The sequence below is a fragment of the Quercus suber genome, unplaced genomic scaffold (assembly GCF_002906115.3).
Source record: "Quercus suber isolate HL8 unplaced genomic scaffold, Cork oak 2.0 scaffold_1, whole genome shotgun sequence".
NCBI classification, from domain to species: Eukaryota; Viridiplantae; Streptophyta; class Magnoliopsida; order Fagales; family Fagaceae; genus Quercus; species Quercus suber.
In genome coordinates this window covers 1,595,089-1,603,746 of record NW_027069468.1, presented here as the reverse complement: position 1 = coordinate 1,603,746, position 8,658 = coordinate 1,595,089, and the positions used below count along the sequence as shown (strand labels likewise).

The 8,658-nt window shown below is 28.6% G+C and overlaps 1 long non-coding RNA gene across 1 annotated transcript; it reads left to right on the top strand.

The window, feature by feature from the left end:
- The first annotated feature begins 2,441 nt into the window (after positions 1 to 2,441).
- On the top strand, positions 2,442 to 7,051 carry LOC136067446 (uncharacterized). Its single transcript, XR_010628935.1, has 2 exons — positions 2,442 to 2,986; positions 3,256 to 7,051. It is a non-coding gene; the product is annotated as an uncharacterized LOC136067446 (long non-coding RNA).
- Positions 7,052 to 8,658: the final 1,607 nt, after the last annotated feature.

Genomic DNA, 8,658 nt, shown 5'->3' with positions numbered 1-8,658 from the left:
TGGCACGCTAAGTCAGTTGTTGGTTTTAGTGAAAAATAAAAATTATTTTACTATTTAGATAATTTTTGTTATTATTTATTAGTGCTATTGTATTTTTTTGTACTATTTATGAGATTTATAGTACTATTTTAACTAATTTTTACCAGAATTTACAGTAATTTTAACAATAAGTTTTTAATTTCAGCAAAATAAACGATATCCAAACAAACTCTTAATAGACATAAGATTTAAGAGAATTATTTTTTTTTTCCTTAAAAAAAAAGAGTATTGTTTTTCTATAATTTTATGGTTATTGGGGGAGGTTTAGGGGGGTGTTTTGTGGGTGTTTCTAAACAACAATTTTCAATTTTTAAATAATATTTCATGTATTCTACACATTTTTTCATCCACATGTATTTTCACAAAATTTTTTAAACAATAATTTTCAGTTTTTAAATACATATACCAAATAAACCCTTAAATTCTTCATATCTCCTTTAAATACTCTAAAGTGTAAGTTTAAATTATAAGATTCTTAATTTAATCAGATTATTATATCAAAAACAAATTTGCAAAATTAACTCTATAATTTTAACGGTAAAACAAATTAAACATTAATAATAAAAATAAATTTATTTAAGTATAACAACATTGTATGGGTATTTAGCCTTTAACAATAAATTTTTTATTTAAATCACATTTGAGGAAGCTTCCAGTTTGAACTTTATTATATGGAGGTTTAAAAAACCATCCACGGATGATATAATTCATTAAATGATTTAAACAGTTTACAAGAGTAGTCTAACTAAATTATGTGATTAAAAGCATATAAAGATATTGTTTTGAGTTGACACATAATCGGTTAATTAAAGAAACTTTTTTTTTCAAAATGATTTTTGGGAAATTTTGTTCAATGTTATTGTAGAGACTCAGTTTGGATTGACCCTGAGTACGAATGAGTTTTCAGCCCAATCCAGCCCAAACAATAAATTTATAGAGAGTGAGTTAAAGGTTTAGGCGCTGGCCGTCGTTCATCAAGCATGAACTCTCTCTTATAAAAGAAAACACTTAGAGTTTATTCACAACTAGGGGACGCTCATCGGCCCGTGGCCGAGGAGACCTTCATTTTTTCTCTTTTTTCCCCCCCTTTCTTTACTTTACTTGCTTTACTTATATAGTTTTCATCTTCCTATCTCCTTATTCCATCTGTTGATCATCCATTTGCCTCTCTTATGGCTGTCCGTCCAATCAGAGGCCTTATCAGTACTCAAGTGGTTCACTCTGACCAATGTTGCCCTGCTAAGGGGTTATCTCCCCATTAATGCGGCCAGAGGGGTTAGGTGAATGCATTAAGTGCGAATGTGACAGCTTGCTCTGGGCTTGTCCCCTCCCAAAAATTATCCTTAGAATGCCAAGGACGAACAGGTTCTCGGTGTGGGTCACAAAAGAGGCTTTGTCTGACTTAGCCTTGGCTGGTCAGTCCTCCTCGGCGTTGGCCTTGGGCCTACTATGTGATGGGCTGTGGTTGTCAGGCCTACGGGCCCCACAGTTATATTAAAAGATGAATATTTATTTGTTTTTTTTATAACAATATTTTATTTGTTGTTGTTTGAAACTGAAGGATTTAATTTGTTAGTTTGAAATTATATGGTTTAGTTTATTGCATATCCAAATCGTACGGTATAAGATATAATTTCTTTAATATATATATATATATATATATTCAATTTTTATGATTCGTTAAAAGTTTTGTTTTCTTCTAAAAAAGCATAAATTTTAGGTGGTATAAGGTATAACATCATTTTCATGTTAGATCATCATTTAAAATAACATCATTTGTTTACATATTAATAATAACGTATTAGTCTTTTCACATGAATTTGCGGTGCATTCAAAAATTGTTTTTTAAGATTGATTTTGGTTTTTCTTTTTTGAAGATAGAGTTTTAGGTTATGATTTCTGTTTCTAATAATTATTTTTTTACTCCCAGACTAAGTTATTAATTTGTTTTGGTGTAAGCAGGAATAGAATCTCAAATTTTTTATTTGATGATAAGAGACTTTATCATTATAATTTTGCTGAAAACTATCATAAGTGGGGATAAGAGATTCAATGATAAGAATCTCAAATGTTTGGATACCCTTTTTTTTTTTTTTTGTTGAAAGTTAAAAATATTATGAAAAAATAATTTTTAAATTTGTAAATAGTAGCGTGAACCCAATTTTAAAGAAAAATTTGTTAAGAAATGTATTTGCGAGTCTTATAAACAGTAAAAATATAAACAAATAAATAAATAAAAGGCAAACGCGTTTGTATAAAAACTAACACCTAGAACAGTCAGTGAAAAAAGAAAGTTAAAAAGAAAACCCTAGTTTTTTTTTTTTTTTTTTTTTTTAATGGGAAAGAAAGAAACCCTGGTTCTTCTATATATATCTAGACCTTTTTTTTTTTTTTTTTTTTTTTTTAATGGGAAAGAAAGAAACCCTGGTTCTTCTATATATATCTAGACCACCAGATTACACTCCCACACCCATTCTCCAATCCTAACAAGCAAAAGTGGGAGAGGAAAGAGAAGGCTCCGGAGAAAGTTTAAGGAAATGGGTGCGTTGGCAAGAAGGTTACATTTCTATTTGTGTAGTCTTGCAATTGCAAAATCACCCTCTTTCCTACGCCACCCATTCCTCAAATTTCCCTGAGCTTCTCTCTTTCCACTAAAACTCTCATAGTTATATGTATATACATAGCTAGCCCCAAAAGCTCCTACATACCCACAAAATGAGTGTTAAAACAAAAGGATAGGAATGAGAGTGAGAAGAAACTAAGATCTAGAGTGAGAGGGAAAGGAAGAGTGGACTATGGAAATTCTAGGGAGTGGAAGGATTGGAAAGACATAACTCTTTGTAACAACACTCTTTTATCAGTTTGTCTTTCCTAATCCTCCCATTCCATTGGTTTCCTTTCATTCCTCCCTTTCCCTTTACTTTCATTCACGGGGTCTGTCTAGTAAGTAAGTATATAATTTTTTCATCACTTGATTAAACTTTCATTTTGTTGTGATAATCATAGAATTCTTTAGCACATAATTTCTTTTAGATATCATGGCTGGTAATATTAATGAGATAGTAATAGCATAAGATGGTTAATATATAATATTGATGGTGTTTTCTTCATCAGATGTTTGTAATAGGCTTGAAATTGCACTTGATTTTCTCTTGTGGTAGTTTTCAGTTGTTAAATTATTCTACTAATTGCATAATCATAAACTGTTTTGGATAGATTATCCTCCTTTGCTAGTGGATGAGAAATTTAAGAGACTATGAGAGCTTTGTGGGAATTAAGTTTTATTTGTGTTTTTTTTTTTTTTGGGTGAGAATCTATTTGTGTTGGTTTTAATTGTTACAATTTTGCAGGCTTGTTTTAATTGTAATACAGTAATCTGGGTAGAGTTTCTTAGCTTCCTCTTGACTTTTGTACAGAGTATCTGATTGAGAATAGATTAGCTATTGTTTTATTTCCAAAAAAAAGTGTACTAGACTAGAGATTGTGAAGGAAAAACAAATTGTCAGATTATTATATGTAAAAATAATTTTCATGGACAAAAAACCAATCAGGGCTAGACCCATCTCCTATAAATTTTTATTATCAAGATTGTTTCAAGTCTCAGGGTCGTCAAAATTTCTCACAAAAGTGGTTTTTGACAAATTGTTAAAAAGGATGAATACAGAACTTGACTTGCAATATCAGTTGGAAATTATGACTTGAATCCTGATGCCATTTTGCTTTCATTATGCTCTTTCGCAAGAATGAATTTTTTCTACCCATATGCAAGTTTTTCAATTGTTTGGGTCAGTCTGGTTACCCCTTGTTCCTGAAAACAATATTACAAAATAATTTTTTGAAAATATTATAACAAAATAATTTATAAATTTATTTTAAATTTGTGAATAGTATTGTGGGACTTTTTAATGAAATATTTTTTGAAAAAAGAGGCTTGTGGGCACTGTAAGTGTCTGTTTTGATATTGTTTGTTATTGAAAATTAAAAATATAGAAGTAATTTTTAAATGTGTAAATAAAATTTTTAAATGCAAATAGTGTTATGGAACCTGTTTTAATGAAAGTTTTGAAAAAAAAGAAGTTTGAAGGTTCTGACTATGGAACTTATAAATTTTTTATGTTTAACAAAATTTTTATTAAAAATGAGTGTGCTTGGATATACCAAAACTGAAAATATTGTAGCAATTGTTTTAAAAATTGTGTCGCAATGTGAAATTCATTCTTAATGAAAGTTTTATTTAGAAAAAAGAAGATTGTGAGCCTTGTGAACAGATTTTGAGTCTTACCACTCTTTTTTTTTTTTTTTTTTTTTTTACAGTGATAAGCTACATCTAAATAGATTTTTTTTTTATTTTTTTCTCCAAAAGAAAAAAAAGCTGTGAGCCAAAGTCTTCTCTCACGCATGTTATTAGTGAAAGACAAAAGCACATGAACTGCTAAAAGTAAAAATTTATTAACCCAATTGGAAGGCAAGTGAACAAGCGGTAAGAATTTCCTCAGATGGGATGAATTTATTGACCGAGGGGTTGGTTGCCTGATTTCAAAGACATTTATTAAAATCAAGTTATGGATTCAAATTTTAGGACCACTAGAGTGAAACTCTCCCATATCTATGATGGAACTCTTTAGGTATAATTTATTGTTGTTGAAAATTTTATTATTATTGAAAATTGATCGTGGTTGAAATTATTATAGTAAAATAATTTTTAATGTATAAATAATGTCATGAGTGAGATTTATTTTTAATATTTTTTAATGCGTTAACAGTATAAAAATTGTGTATATACTGTTTATGAGTTGTTCATAAGCAGCAAATATTATTTTTTAAAGTTAATCAACGCGGACAAAAAAGAAAAATTGTGTGGGTTTGGATAGCAATTAATTCAGTGTTTGTATTTTTTTTTTGTTCGCATTTGTTGACTTTGGAGAATAATATTTATTGTTTATGAACTACTTATGTACTATGTATATATTGTTCACGCATTAAAAAAAATATTAGAAATAGATCTTATGTTATTATTTATTATTTAAAAATTATTTTGTTAGTATTTTTCAGCAGTAATAAGTTTTCAACGACAATCAATTGTATCAAAACAGATCCTATGATTTCCTGAACTTGGTCCATATTTTACTACGATGAGATTTTGCCATGTACCTTAGGACCACTCTCGAGAAACTCTTCCGTATATGTTTTTGAGCTTTATTGGCAATTGTGTAATCACATTACTCTCTCATATCATTTTTTGGTTATAATGATGTGAATAGTGTTATGAAGCTTATTTTTTGAACTGTTCATGAGAGAATAGTTAAAAGTTGCCGTTGTTGTTTATGAATAGTAATTGTAACAGCGCAACTTTTGATTTTTTAGCATATTATTGGGTCTTGTGTACTGTTTACAGAACTTATAAATCTCATTTTTATCAATTTTTTCATTAAAAATAGGTCTTACAATAATATTTATATATTTAAAAATTATTTTATTACAGTATTTAACAAATAACATTGTCTCTTTTTTTTTATTGGTCGAAGAGGTGGAAAAGTAAGAATAGAAAAATATGAGAGAATGAAAAAAAAAAAAAAAAAAAAAGAGGGCAAAAAAACATAATCATGCCAGCCAAACAAGCTTTTCCCACTATTTATTCGTTTAAAAGTTTTTTGTTACCGTGATAAGCTACATCTAAATAGATTTTTTTATTTTTTTCTCCCAAAAAAAAAAAAAGCTGCGAGCCAAAGTCTTCTCTCACACATGTGATTAGTGAAAGACAAAAGCACATGAACTGCGAAAAGTAAAAATTTATTAACCCAATAGGAAGGCAAGTGAAAAAGCAGTAAGAATTTCCTCAGATTGGATGAATTTATTGACCGAGGGGTTGGTTGCCTGATTTCAAAGACATTTATTAAAATCAAGTTATGGATTCAAATCTTAGAACCACTAGAGAGAAACTCTTCCATATCTATGCGTCTGTATAGGTATAATTTATTGTTGCTGAAAATTTTATTCTTATTGAAAATTAATTGTTGTTGAAAATATTATGGTAAAATAATTTTTTATTGTATAAATAATGTCATGGGTGGGATTTATTATTAATATTTTTTAATGCGTTAACAGTATAGAAACCGTGTATATACTGTTTATGAGCAGCAAATATTGTTTTTCAAAGTCAACCAATGCGGGCAAAAAAAGAAAAACTGCGTGGGTTTGGATACCAATTAATTTGGTGTTTGTGTTTTTTTTTTTTTGTTCGCATTTGTTGACTTTGAAAAATAATATTTATTGTCCATGAACTGTTTATGTACTGTGCATATATTGTTCACGCATTAAAAAAATATTAAAAATGGATCTTATAGTACTATTTATATATTTAAAAATTATTTTGTTAGTGTTTTTAGCAATAATCAGTTTTTAACAACAATCAATCGTATCAAAACAGATCCTATGATTTCCTGAACTTGGTCCATATTTTACTGCGATGAGATTTTGCCATATACCTTAGGACCACTCTCGAGAAACTCTTCTGTATATGTTTTTGAGCTTTATTGGCAATTGTGTAATCAGATTACTCTCTCATATCATTTTTTAGTTATAATGATGTGAATAGTGTTATGAAGCTTATTTTTTGCATTGTTATTGATTCCGTTCCGGCCGGAACGGCAGGAATTTTTTGTACCGGAATGCAAACCGGTACTGAAATACCCCACGATCCACCTCGGATCAAATTTCGGCCTGTTTCGGGCCATTCCGGTCAATTTCGGCCGAGATGCAAATTCCGGCCGGTATCGGATTTGGCCTATTATTATTATAAAAAAAAAAAAAAAAAGTATTTTTATAAAGAGTAAAGGTCCAATGGGTGATGGTAGTTCTTAGGAGTTCTTTTGATGATGAATTTGATCCTTCTCTCATGGATGATGATGAGAAGGATGAGTAAATCTTGTATTTTTTGATATTTAGTTATTGTCTTGTAAATATTTTTATTGTGTGATGTTAAATTGATGTTATATTGATGTTTAAGACTTAAGAGTTAAGACTAAATGATTTGTATTATTTGATATTTAGTTATTTATTTATTAGAATTGACAATTTTATGTTCAACAAGAATATATATAAATTATTTTTTAAGAACTCCGAAACACCCTGAAACGGTATGCCGAAATCGGCCGGTACCGAAATATTCCATTCCACTGGACAAACCGAAACGGGGTCCGAAACGGTATTAATAACAATAATTTTTTGAACTGTTCATGAGAGAATAGTTAAAAGTTGCCATTATTGTTTATGAATAGTAATTGTAACCGTGCAACTTTTGACTTTTTAGCATATCATTGGGTCTTGTGCACTATTTATGGGATTTATAAATCTCACTTTTATTAATTTTTTCATTAAAAATAGGTCTCACGATAATATTCACATATTTAAAAATTATTTTATTACAGTATTTAATCAATAACATTGTCCCCTTTCTTTTATTGGTCGAAAATGTGGAAAAGTAAGAATAAAAAAATATGAGAGGATGAAAAAGTGAAAGAATGGAAAAAATATTAATTTCCCATATCTTTATTTGTTTGGGAGTGGAAAAATTAAGGAATGAAAAAAAAAAGCGAGTATGTATTAATTTATATGTATTAAAAACCGATGTCCAATTAAAACCAAAAAAATCAACCACCTAAATTTATTAAAAAATAAAAATCATGTCCATAAAAAAATCACATCTAAAAAAAAAGAACACAAAAACACAAAAAAGCCCAACAAAAAAAAAAAAAAAATAAATACTGGACAAGCCCGCCCAGTACATCAAAAGAAGAAGAAGAAGAGGAGGCAGGCAACGCCTGCCAGTAAATCAACAGAAAAAGAAAAAAAAAAAATGCAACGTGGAAAAAACGAAGGAAAAAATGGTGTGAAAAAAAGTAACGTGGATGATTGTACATAGGCATTTTTGTCCAAAAATGATGTACATTTTTTTTTTTTTTAAAATTTTGGGAAGAAAATATTTAGACTCATTTACTTTTCTTCCTCTTTATCCAACCAAATACACTCTAAAAATTTTTCTTCCCATTTTTTCTTCAAAGTTTTTCATTCATCTTATTTCACCTCTAAACAAACACACTCTTAAACTTTTTCTAGGTTAAAGGTAGACACAAAATATTCATTTTAAAAAATAAGTATTAATGTGCCTACGTGATACATGAATTAACAAAAAATATGATATGTTAATATTTGTTTTAAATTTTTTAATCATTTTGATAATTAAGTTTCATTTGGATAGCATTATATATAGATAAAATAAACTTTGGTAATAGAGTTTCATTTATTGTAAATTTTGTTACAATTTAATGAGTTATATGACAACTTTTTTTTAAGAGAGTTTCAACCTATAGCATCCGTATCTGATGATTACACTCAATCACATAACAAAATTAAACATCATACAGTTTGTAGTATTTGCATGTAGTCACAAGGTGCAAGTACATAAATAACCCATATTTTTAATAGTTATTAAAACCAAAATTATGGTAGATTAAAATTAATATAAAATAAATAATGGAACTATTTTGTAATTTGAAAAACTCTAATAGCAATGATAACAGTGAATTTATTGCTAACTATGATTATCTAGTAGCTTAAGTA